This window comes from Myotis brandtii, unplaced genomic scaffold (genome assembly GCF_000412655.1).
Source record: "Myotis brandtii unplaced genomic scaffold, ASM41265v1 scaffold854, whole genome shotgun sequence".
NCBI classification, from domain to species: Eukaryota; Metazoa; Chordata; class Mammalia; order Chiroptera; family Vespertilionidae; genus Myotis; species Myotis brandtii.
This window is the reverse complement of record NW_005371468.1, coordinates 576,959-585,963: the sequence shown is the minus strand read 5'-3', so window position 1 is coordinate 585,963 and position 9,005 is coordinate 576,959. Positions and strand designations below refer to the sequence as shown.

The 9,005-nt window shown below is 51.9% G+C and overlaps 1 long non-coding RNA gene across 1 annotated transcript; it reads right to left on the bottom strand.

The window, feature by feature from the left end:
• Positions 1 to 1,834: 1,834 nt before the first annotated feature.
• LOC106724507 lies at positions 1,835 to 3,253 on the bottom strand. The gene is made up of 3 exons (XR_001360321.1): positions 3,161 to 3,253; positions 2,714 to 2,810; positions 1,835 to 2,022 (listed from the first exon to the last, which is right to left on the bottom strand). It is a non-coding gene; the product is annotated as an uncharacterized LOC106724507 (long non-coding RNA).
• Positions 3,254 to 9,005: the final 5,752 nt, after the last annotated feature.

Here is a 9,005-nt window from a genome sequence, read left to right as displayed (position 1 = left end):
GTCCGAGAAACACATCGATTGGTTGCCTCCTGCACGTGTCCTGGGCCCTGGGCCTCAGGAGGAGCCTGCAACCTATGTGCTTGCCCTTGACCAGAATGGAACTCAGGACACTTCAGTCCTCAGGCCAGCGCTCTATTCACTGAGCCAAACCAGCTAGGGCTGGTAATCCTCTTGTTAGACCCCTTCCAAAAAACGGTGACCGCCCCTTGAAGCAATGCATTCTTTGTTAGAACCTTCCTTCTGCTCCCTTCTGCCTATAAACACCTTCCATTATTACAGCTTTTCATAGCTTCTCCCTGTTTGCTGGATGGAATGCTGCATGATTCATGGATCAATGAATAAAGCCAATTTTATCTTTAAACTAGAGGTCTGGTGCACAAATATTTGTGCACTCAGGGGGGTCCCTCAGCTCGGCCTGTGCCCTCTCGCAGTCTGGGACCCCTCAGGGATGTCCACCTTCTGGCTTAGGCCCGCTCCCCGGGGGATGGGGCCTACACTGGCAGTCAGACATCCCTCTGGCAGCCCGGGAGCCCTTGGGGAATGTCCACTTGCTAGCGGGGAGCGGGCCTAAACTGCAGTCAGACATCCTTAGGGCTGCTGAGAAGGCTGGAGAGGCTCCTGCCAGCACCGCTGTACTGGTAGCCCTCAGCCTGGCTTGTGGCTGAGCAGAGCTCCCCCTGTGGGAGCGCACTGACCACCAGGAGGAAGCTCCTGCATTGAGCGCCTGCCCCCTGGTGGTCAGTGTGTGTCATAGTGACCAGTCATTCCCAGTCATTCTGCTGTTAAGTTCAATTTGCATATTACCCTTTTATTATATAGGGTAGAGGCCTGGTGCATGGGTGGGGGCCGGCTGATTTGCCCTGAAGGGTGTACTGGATCAGGGTGGGTGTCCCGCTGGGGTGCCTGGCCAGCCTGGGTGAGGGGCTGAGGGCTGATTTCAGCCTGACCGCACCCCCTTCAGGGTGGGGGTCCCTGCTGGAGTGCCTGGCCAGCCTCGGTGAGGGGCTAAGGGCCATTTTCAGGCTGGCCACACCCCCTTCAGAAAGAGGGGTCCTGCTGGGGTGCCTGGCCAGCCTGGACGAGTGTCTGATGGCTGTTTGCAGAATGGCCAAGCTTCCAGTTGTGGCTGGCTGGAAGCAGGTATCTGGGGTTTATTGATCTTCTATAATTGAAACTTTGTTGCCTTGAGTGGAGCCGACAGCCGGCCAGGGCAGTCGGGAAGCTTGGCTTCCTCCATCGCCGGGGGCAACCCAAGCCTCTTGCTTGCTCCAGCTTTGTGGCTGCCGGCGGACATCTTTGTTGGGTTAATTTGCATATAGTTGCTCTGATTGGCTAGTGGGCGTGGCTTGTGAGTGTAGCGAAGGTACGGTCAATTTGCATGTTTCTCTTTTATTAGATAAGATGTACTCAGTTAAACTTTTAACACTCCTCCATTTCTTGAATCAGTGATATCACCCTCATTTAGAAAGCCACCCCACCCCTCACCCTATAACGAATCCAAACAAAGCAGGAGGGCCAGTTCCCAACCCCCACCCCCAGCTGGCACCCAATGAGAACTTCCTCGGGGAGGAGGGGGTCAGGGGGGGGATGTGGAATCCTCCAGCCTGGGCTGAGAAGGCTCTTGGGAGAACCACCAAGCCCTGGCTCAGCTCCTAGATGGCGCTGCAGCCTAACCCCTCAGCACCCTGCCCCATTCCACCCATCCCTGTGGGACACTGGCCATCTTTTACTTTCTTCAAAGCCCCCACCCTCCAGCCCCACAGGAGTGAGAGCTTTCAGGATTTCCAGCCCCGTTGAGTCCTCCAATGAGCAATGAAGAAACAAGAGTCAGGAATGCAGTGGGAAACATGGCTTTATGACCAGGAGAGGCTGGGAGTCCTGCCCAGTGTCCAGGGAAGGCCAGGGGCTGCCAGGAGGGGTGTAGGGAAGGGGCTCCAGGCAGGATCTTTTCCTTGCCACTGGCTTAGGAGGAGCAGACGAAGGGCAGAAGTCTTTCGCAACATGATTGTCGCCAATAACCACCTGGCAATAGAGAACACAGTGATGTCAACAGTTGGCAGAGTGTGGCCCGTGCCCCCCTTGCCCTCCAGTTGTCATGATATGTTTGCCACACACCCCCACCTGCTTGTTGAGTTTTCACCCCAGGAAGACAGGGTGCTGAGTGCTTCCTGGGGCTCCTGGCTAATCCTCACAATGACTCCCAGAGGGAGGTGCTGTCCTCATCCCCATTGCACAGATGAGGAACCTGAGGTTCAGCGTGGAAACTACTTGTCTGTATGGCAGTGGGCCGGTGGCAGGGCTGGGATGGGAACTGTGGCAGCCTTTCTCCAGACTGTATGGCCTTAGCCATAGTCCTGAGTCCCTCACGTCTGGCATTAAGCCATTCCTCACTCACACATCTCTCTCTCATCCCCCGTCCACACCTTTCATTCACCTCGGCTACTCTCAATTGTCACATTAGTAGCAGAGGAAGGAAAGCAGCCCTCAGACCCCCAGCCAAGCTTCGTCTGTGAGGATGGAGAGCCCCATCCAGCCCTCACACAGGGCACCCCCTCACCCTACATCTCAGCCCTCCTCACAGACAGGACGTTGGTTCTCAAGTTGTGGGAGGCTGTGAGTTTGAGGAAGTGTTGCTCAGGCAGCTCAAAGGGACAGTGTCTAAGAGTCCACCTTGCCATCCCTTCCCTTTGCCCTGGTGCCAGGTCCCCCTCACCTCTGGTGGATAGGGTCACACAGTGGCCGTGCCCAAGACGATGAGCCCAGTGGCTAAAATTTACAATGCTCCCATCAATCCAGTGTAACTGGGGGCACTGGAAAAAGAGAGGGGATAGGCTGGGTCAGAGGCTGAGGTCCAGGAAGACAGGCAGATCCAGAGGTTCCAGAAAATGCCCACTGAGTGTCCCTTTCTAGGGCACTGCCCACCCAGCTAGGAGCCAGATATCCTGGACACCCACCCCTGACGGTTTGCAGGCAATGACAATGGAAGAGCAGTGGTCCCTCCCCGCCTCACACAGCCAGGCTTCTCAAACTTTCTGTGAATACAAGTCTCTTGTGGATCTTTTTAAAATGGAGATGCTGCCCTATCCGGTTTGGCTAAGTGGACAGAGCGTCAGCCTGCAGACTGAAGGGTAACAGGTCAATTCCAATCCAGGGCATGTACCTCGGTTGCGTTTACATCCCCAGTAGAAGGTGGGCAGGAGGCAGGTGATCGATGTTTCTCTCTCATCGATGTCTCTGGCTCTCTATGGCTCTCCTTTCCGTAGCAAATATAATAGCACTTATTCACCCACTATCCCAGAACCACTCTGAGAGAAGGACCCCATTTTAGACATGAGGAAGCCATTCAGCTTTAAGTGACCAAGCTGGGGAAGGAATGGATCTCTGACTCCAGTGGTGAGCTGGTAACTGTTTACCAACCAGCTCTGAGGGAAGGTGAGAAAGCAGAGTGAGGGAGGAACCCTGATTTGTAACAACAGCCATTTTCCATGGTCGAAATACACCTGCCATGGCAGATTTCATGCCACAAGAATGAAGTCACTGAACATGGAATTGGGAAGAGATTTGCACAATCACCAGTTCTCTCTAGCCAGCAACAGCCAGCTCCCCCACTGCCTCCCACAGGAAGGTCACTCAGCTGCTGGAATGAGGCTGGTGCCAGAGAGAACTTCCTGTACCTGGAGCTGCCCCTCACTTACCCTGGCATAGACAGTGCCTCCAATCCAGACATTGCCATAGAAGTTATTGCCGGAGATCTGGATATTCATGTTGGTTTGCTGGTTGTGGATAGAGGCCAGGGTGACACGGTTGCAATTCCTGCAGGTGTTCTGCAGAAAGAAGAGGTGGAGGAGAAAATTCCCTGGGTTTTTCCCCCCTCATGTTCCTGAGCCTCCATGAGAGAGTTCTCCATCCCTGGTCAGGTCAGAAATCAGGGATCTACTTGCTCCTTCAATTCCATCTCTTGCCCCTTTATCTGTCAACAGGAACTTCTTGCAGGAAATAATAATAATCCTGAGAATAATCTCAGCCACCATTTACTGGCAGTTTACAATGACTCAAGGACTGATCCAAATGCTTTCCATGTATTACCTCATTTAAACCTCACCACAACATAAGAGGTTGGTACTATATATCTCCATTGTACAAGTGAAGATCCTGAAGCTCTGAAGGGTGAAGTGACTTACCCAGGTAACATGACAATCACAGGTGGAGCCAGGGTTTAACACAGGTATATCTAATACCAAAGCCTTTGTCCCAATCAGTGATTCTCAAAGTACTGTCTCTAGACCAACAATGACATCATCACCTGGCACTTGGTCCTAAATGCAAACTCTTGGGCCCCACCCCAGACTTGCTAACCCTGAAATCTATGCTTCAACAAGACCTCTAGGAGAGTCTGCTGCTCACTAGCCTTTGAGAACCACTAGTGTAAATGAATAGGGAGCAGGAGATGGAACCCACTCTCTGCTCCTGCCCCTGGTCCTCCTTCCACAGTAGCCCCATGCCACTTACCCGAGCGTCTGCAAATGTTTTGCGAGTCTTCACAAACCGGTAGGGTCTGTTCTTGTACCCAGCACTGACCAGAATTGTCACTGTGTCCTATTCCCTGGGGCACTGAAAGTTCTCATCTAGGGCACCTGGGTCCGACTCCATGGCCTTCTCGTCCTCAAAGGCATCTTGGCAGCTGGAAGCCTCCACCTGCTCTCCTTGGGAATGAATGGCCTCCTCAGTCAGGACCAGCTCTCCCTCCTGCTGCCCTGAGCCTTCCAGATCCTGGCTCAGGTCTGCCTGTGACTCTTGGCTGTCCTGATAGATGGCATCATTCCCTGAGGAGAAGAGGTAGCCTGCCATCAGGTCTTGAGTTCCTTCTTCCAGGACCACCAAAGCGCCAACCACCCCACTCAAGACTTCCTAGTGCCTCCTTCTGGACGCTAGGCCAGAAGGATCTCCTCCCTGTGGGGTGAGGTGAGAACTCACACAAAGGGGTGAGCACCTGGCGCTGGCTGACAGGTGTGTATTTCGGGGTAGGAAAAAGCTGCTCTGAGAAGGTGGGTGGGTTTTGCTTTAGGAGGAGCCTTGACAAAATATGCAGGTCACATTTCTGAGTCCAGGAGAGATCTTAACTGAGGGGAGCTGGGTCCACTGAAGAAGGAAAAGCTGTGGCCTGGCCCAGAGAGAGCCAAAGAGGTGCCAGAAAGAGGAGAAGGGGTCAAGCTGGATGAGAAGGGAAAGGAGGATTTACCCAGATGAAGAGCATCAACTGTCCCCAGCAGGAGGAGCAGCAGGAACATGGGGAGTTTCATAGTCACTGTTCTTGTAGCAGGGACACAGCTTCACTTTACGCTTTGGGGCTGTCCTGTGTGTCTGAAAGCCCCTGTCACACAACAGAGATGCAATGTTTGTTTAAGTAGATGATTAAAGGCAAACTAGAGAGCTTCCTTCTCCCCAATGAAAAGACACTGACCTGGAGAATCAAGAAAAGTCCCTTTTACCCAAGCGCTTTATCACTGGCCCCTGGAACAGCACTTAGCCCAGACCCTGCCCCTGCAGGAGCCGGTCTGCTCAGGGTCAGGGCTCATTTCACTACACTGAGGACGAGTGGAAGGACAGTGGCCATCAGAGTCCTAAGGACAGGCCTCCTAGGTCTTTGCCATATAGGCTTCTGCTTCCTGCCAACCCTTGGACCCCTCTTTACTGGGCAGCTGGGGGAGCACTCACCTCTCAAGTGTCAGAGACCTCTACTTTGGTGTCTCTGACTGCTGAGTACCAGAGGCAGTCCTTATATTGGGCTTTTGGGGCTGTGGGAAGAGGCCAGGATGATTGCCCAGATGGGGGTGCTGGGCAGGGGAGCTGATAATAAGGCAATTGCTCAATTGTCTCACCTGCTCGCCACTGAGACTGCAGGGACCTTCCTCCTGGGGACCCCTGACACACATGGGTGTCCAAACACCCAGGTGTGCTGGAGAAGACCCCAGATGTCTACTGTCCACATATACTTACTGTTAGCACCCCTAAAGTGCCCCAGTCATAACCCCGGGAGCAGCCTTCTTCTGGTCACTATCCCAGCCAATGAAGTGGAGGATCCTAGGATGCTGGGGGACCACGAGGAGAGAAGAAAGGAGGTGCCCACCTCCTGAGTGCTTGTCTAGACCAGGGACTTCATATGCATCCCATCCCAGAATCCTCACCTTCTCCTCATTCCCATGAGAATGTATGATGACTCTAACTTCACAGGTGTGAAAACTGTGATTCAGAGAGAGAAAGTCCCTTGCAAGTGTGCACAGGAAGAGGGGGATCTGGGATTCCTAGTTCTTTGGCTCCAAAACCTTCTATCTATTATCTATCTATCTATCTATCTATCTATCTATCTATCTCCCTCTCTCCTTCCCTTTTCCCCTCCTTCCCTCTTTTTCTCCTTCTCACTCTAGTTCTCCCTCTCCCTCTTTTGTTATCTTCAATGTTTTAAAACCTTATGCTCTTTCTTCTATGCTATAGATCTAGATCAAAGTTCTCAATATTTGTACTGTTACTAGTTGGAGTAAAGTAATTCTTTTTTGTGTGTTGGCGGGGCCTAGGGGGTGCTGTAGAAGTTTAGCAGCATCCCTGGTCTCTACTCACTAGATGTCAGGAGTACCTCCCCCCATCAATCTTTGTGGGGGGGGGGGGGGGGGGGGGGGAGACTATATAAGTTTAGCAGCATCCCTGGTCTCTACTCACTAGATGTCAGGAGTACCTCCCCCCATCAATCTTATTGTCCCCCAAAGACTATCAAAAACATCTCCACATGTTTCCAAATGTTCTCTGGAGAGCAAAGTTGCCTCCGTTGATGATCACTGGTCTAGAAAATGCCATTTAGTCCAACCTCAAGGCATATCTTCAGGCAAAGATGTGACAGCTGCAATGGAAAGCTTCGTGCATAATCTTTCAGACACACTGGTGGCCACCCTCCCCACCCCCATACTCATCTCCCACCAGCCCTCTCTCACCACCAGGTCAGGACTAGGAGGCACTGAGTGAGGCACTCATCTCAGGTGCAAAATTTAAGGGGGCACTAAAGAATTCAGTAGTCAAGATAAATGAATAGCTCTCATGCAATCTTTCTTGGAAGTAAAAATAAATGCAAAAACATCTGTGATGATTAAAATATCAAAACTTTAATCAACCCAGCTCCAGCCACATTCACTGTCATCCAAAGAGAGGCCAACAAATGCCGAGCCCTGGCCATGCTGGATATCCTTGCCGGGAGGTAGCATCCTTGGCAGGATGGGTGACCCACTGGGCAGTCATATTTCTTCCTCAGACCCCTGCTCAGCCTTCCAGGCCTCAGGGCACCAGGCACAGGAAGCCCAGAGGGTGAAAAGGCCTTTCCTGCCTCTGCTGTCCCAGGTGACCTACAAATGGAGAAGTATCTGAGAGGTCACTCTGGGCCTGATTGCAGGGTAAAGGTCTTGGCTGTTATCTCTCTGGCCCAACGGACATGATCCTCAGCTTGTCTACCGACATGGGGTGGTGGTAGTGGGGGGATTGGCCAATTATGGGTCCCCAAAACCTGGTGTTGGATTTACAGCTTGAGTCCACCCTAGTGGGGGAGAGGGAAGGGCTAGACACCTCCCCAGCATTCTCCTCCCTCTGGGGCCCAGACCAGGGGCATCATATCACTCAATGGTAGGGATGCTCAGCTGCTCTCAAGAGCCAGCCTCACGATAGGCTTTACACACACTTTCCCTTGAACAGCCCTGTGTTACAGATGTGGAAATGGCACCTCAGAGAGCTTGAGCAAGTTGCCCAAGATCACACAGCAAGTCAGAGACAGACCTAAGGGCAGGTCTTCCAGCTCCTTGTCCCCCCATGGCTGCCTGTCCTCTGCCTCCTCTCATTCACCTCTCTTCTCTACAGCCTGCCCACCCATCCCTGGCCCTATCAAATCCCAGGCAAATACATTCCAATGACTTCAGTGACCACAGTAATGTCTGATTTAAAACTGGAAATGTGATTTTTGAAAACCCACCACAGACCATACACTTTGCTACTCGAAGGCTCTGACATCCATCACCCCACTTAATCTTTAGAATCATCCTTCAAAATAGGTATTGCCGTCTCTAGTCTACACACCTACTACAGAAGCTCAGAGAGGTTCGATGACCTGCCCAAGTTCTTACAACTAGAAAAGAGTGGCACGTCTGATTCCTAGGTCCTTGCTTCTTTGATACCCCCACACAGTCGGCATTACTCCCAGACAGTCCATCCAACACTGCCAACGTTTTCAACTTCTGTGAAACTCCGACTATCTAGCTTTTGTTTGCATTTATGTTGAAGGGGTTTCAAACTCTGCCTTTTGTCTCAAGCGTCAGTCCAGTCCCACATTATCCAGAGGTTGGGTCTTAGTTCAGTGTGATGCAAATAAATGGCAAGTCTCAGAGTCTCAATATTTTCATCTGGGAGCTTTTGCTATGAGAGAACCTGCCTCTAATGAGATCGGCTCCAATAACACTCTAAGATAGGGCTTGGACCTGGGGCTGTCAGAAAGCCAGCACTGTAACTGGGACCTGTGTCCACAGATAAGCACTGTCTGTATTGCACTCCAGGTCAGTGCTGGCCCGGTGAACAGAACTCCAGGGGTTCCACTGTAAAGATAAAGCTTAGCTTCACAGTGAAAAATCAGACAGAGGTCGAAAACCAGGACTACAGTCTTTATTAAAGGAGAAGAACCTGCCGGGCTGTCTCGCAAGGGGAGGCCAGCAACACAAGCAGAGGTGAACACACCTTTTGAGGGGAGGAATGGGAAGTAATGGGGGCTTAGTGTACTCGGCGGGTGCTGATTGGTGGCTGAATGTATGGTCCATATAAGGTGCCTGGTTAGGTAGTCAGGTATTTCCAGGCCGCAGATTAAGTCATACTCCGCCCACCTGTTGGGCAGAAGGGAGGATCTATCATTCCAATCTTTTGGTAATAGTAAAAAAAAAAATTGAGAGTCCAGGCAAGGTCAGGGGGTGAAGGTCCGTCTTCCG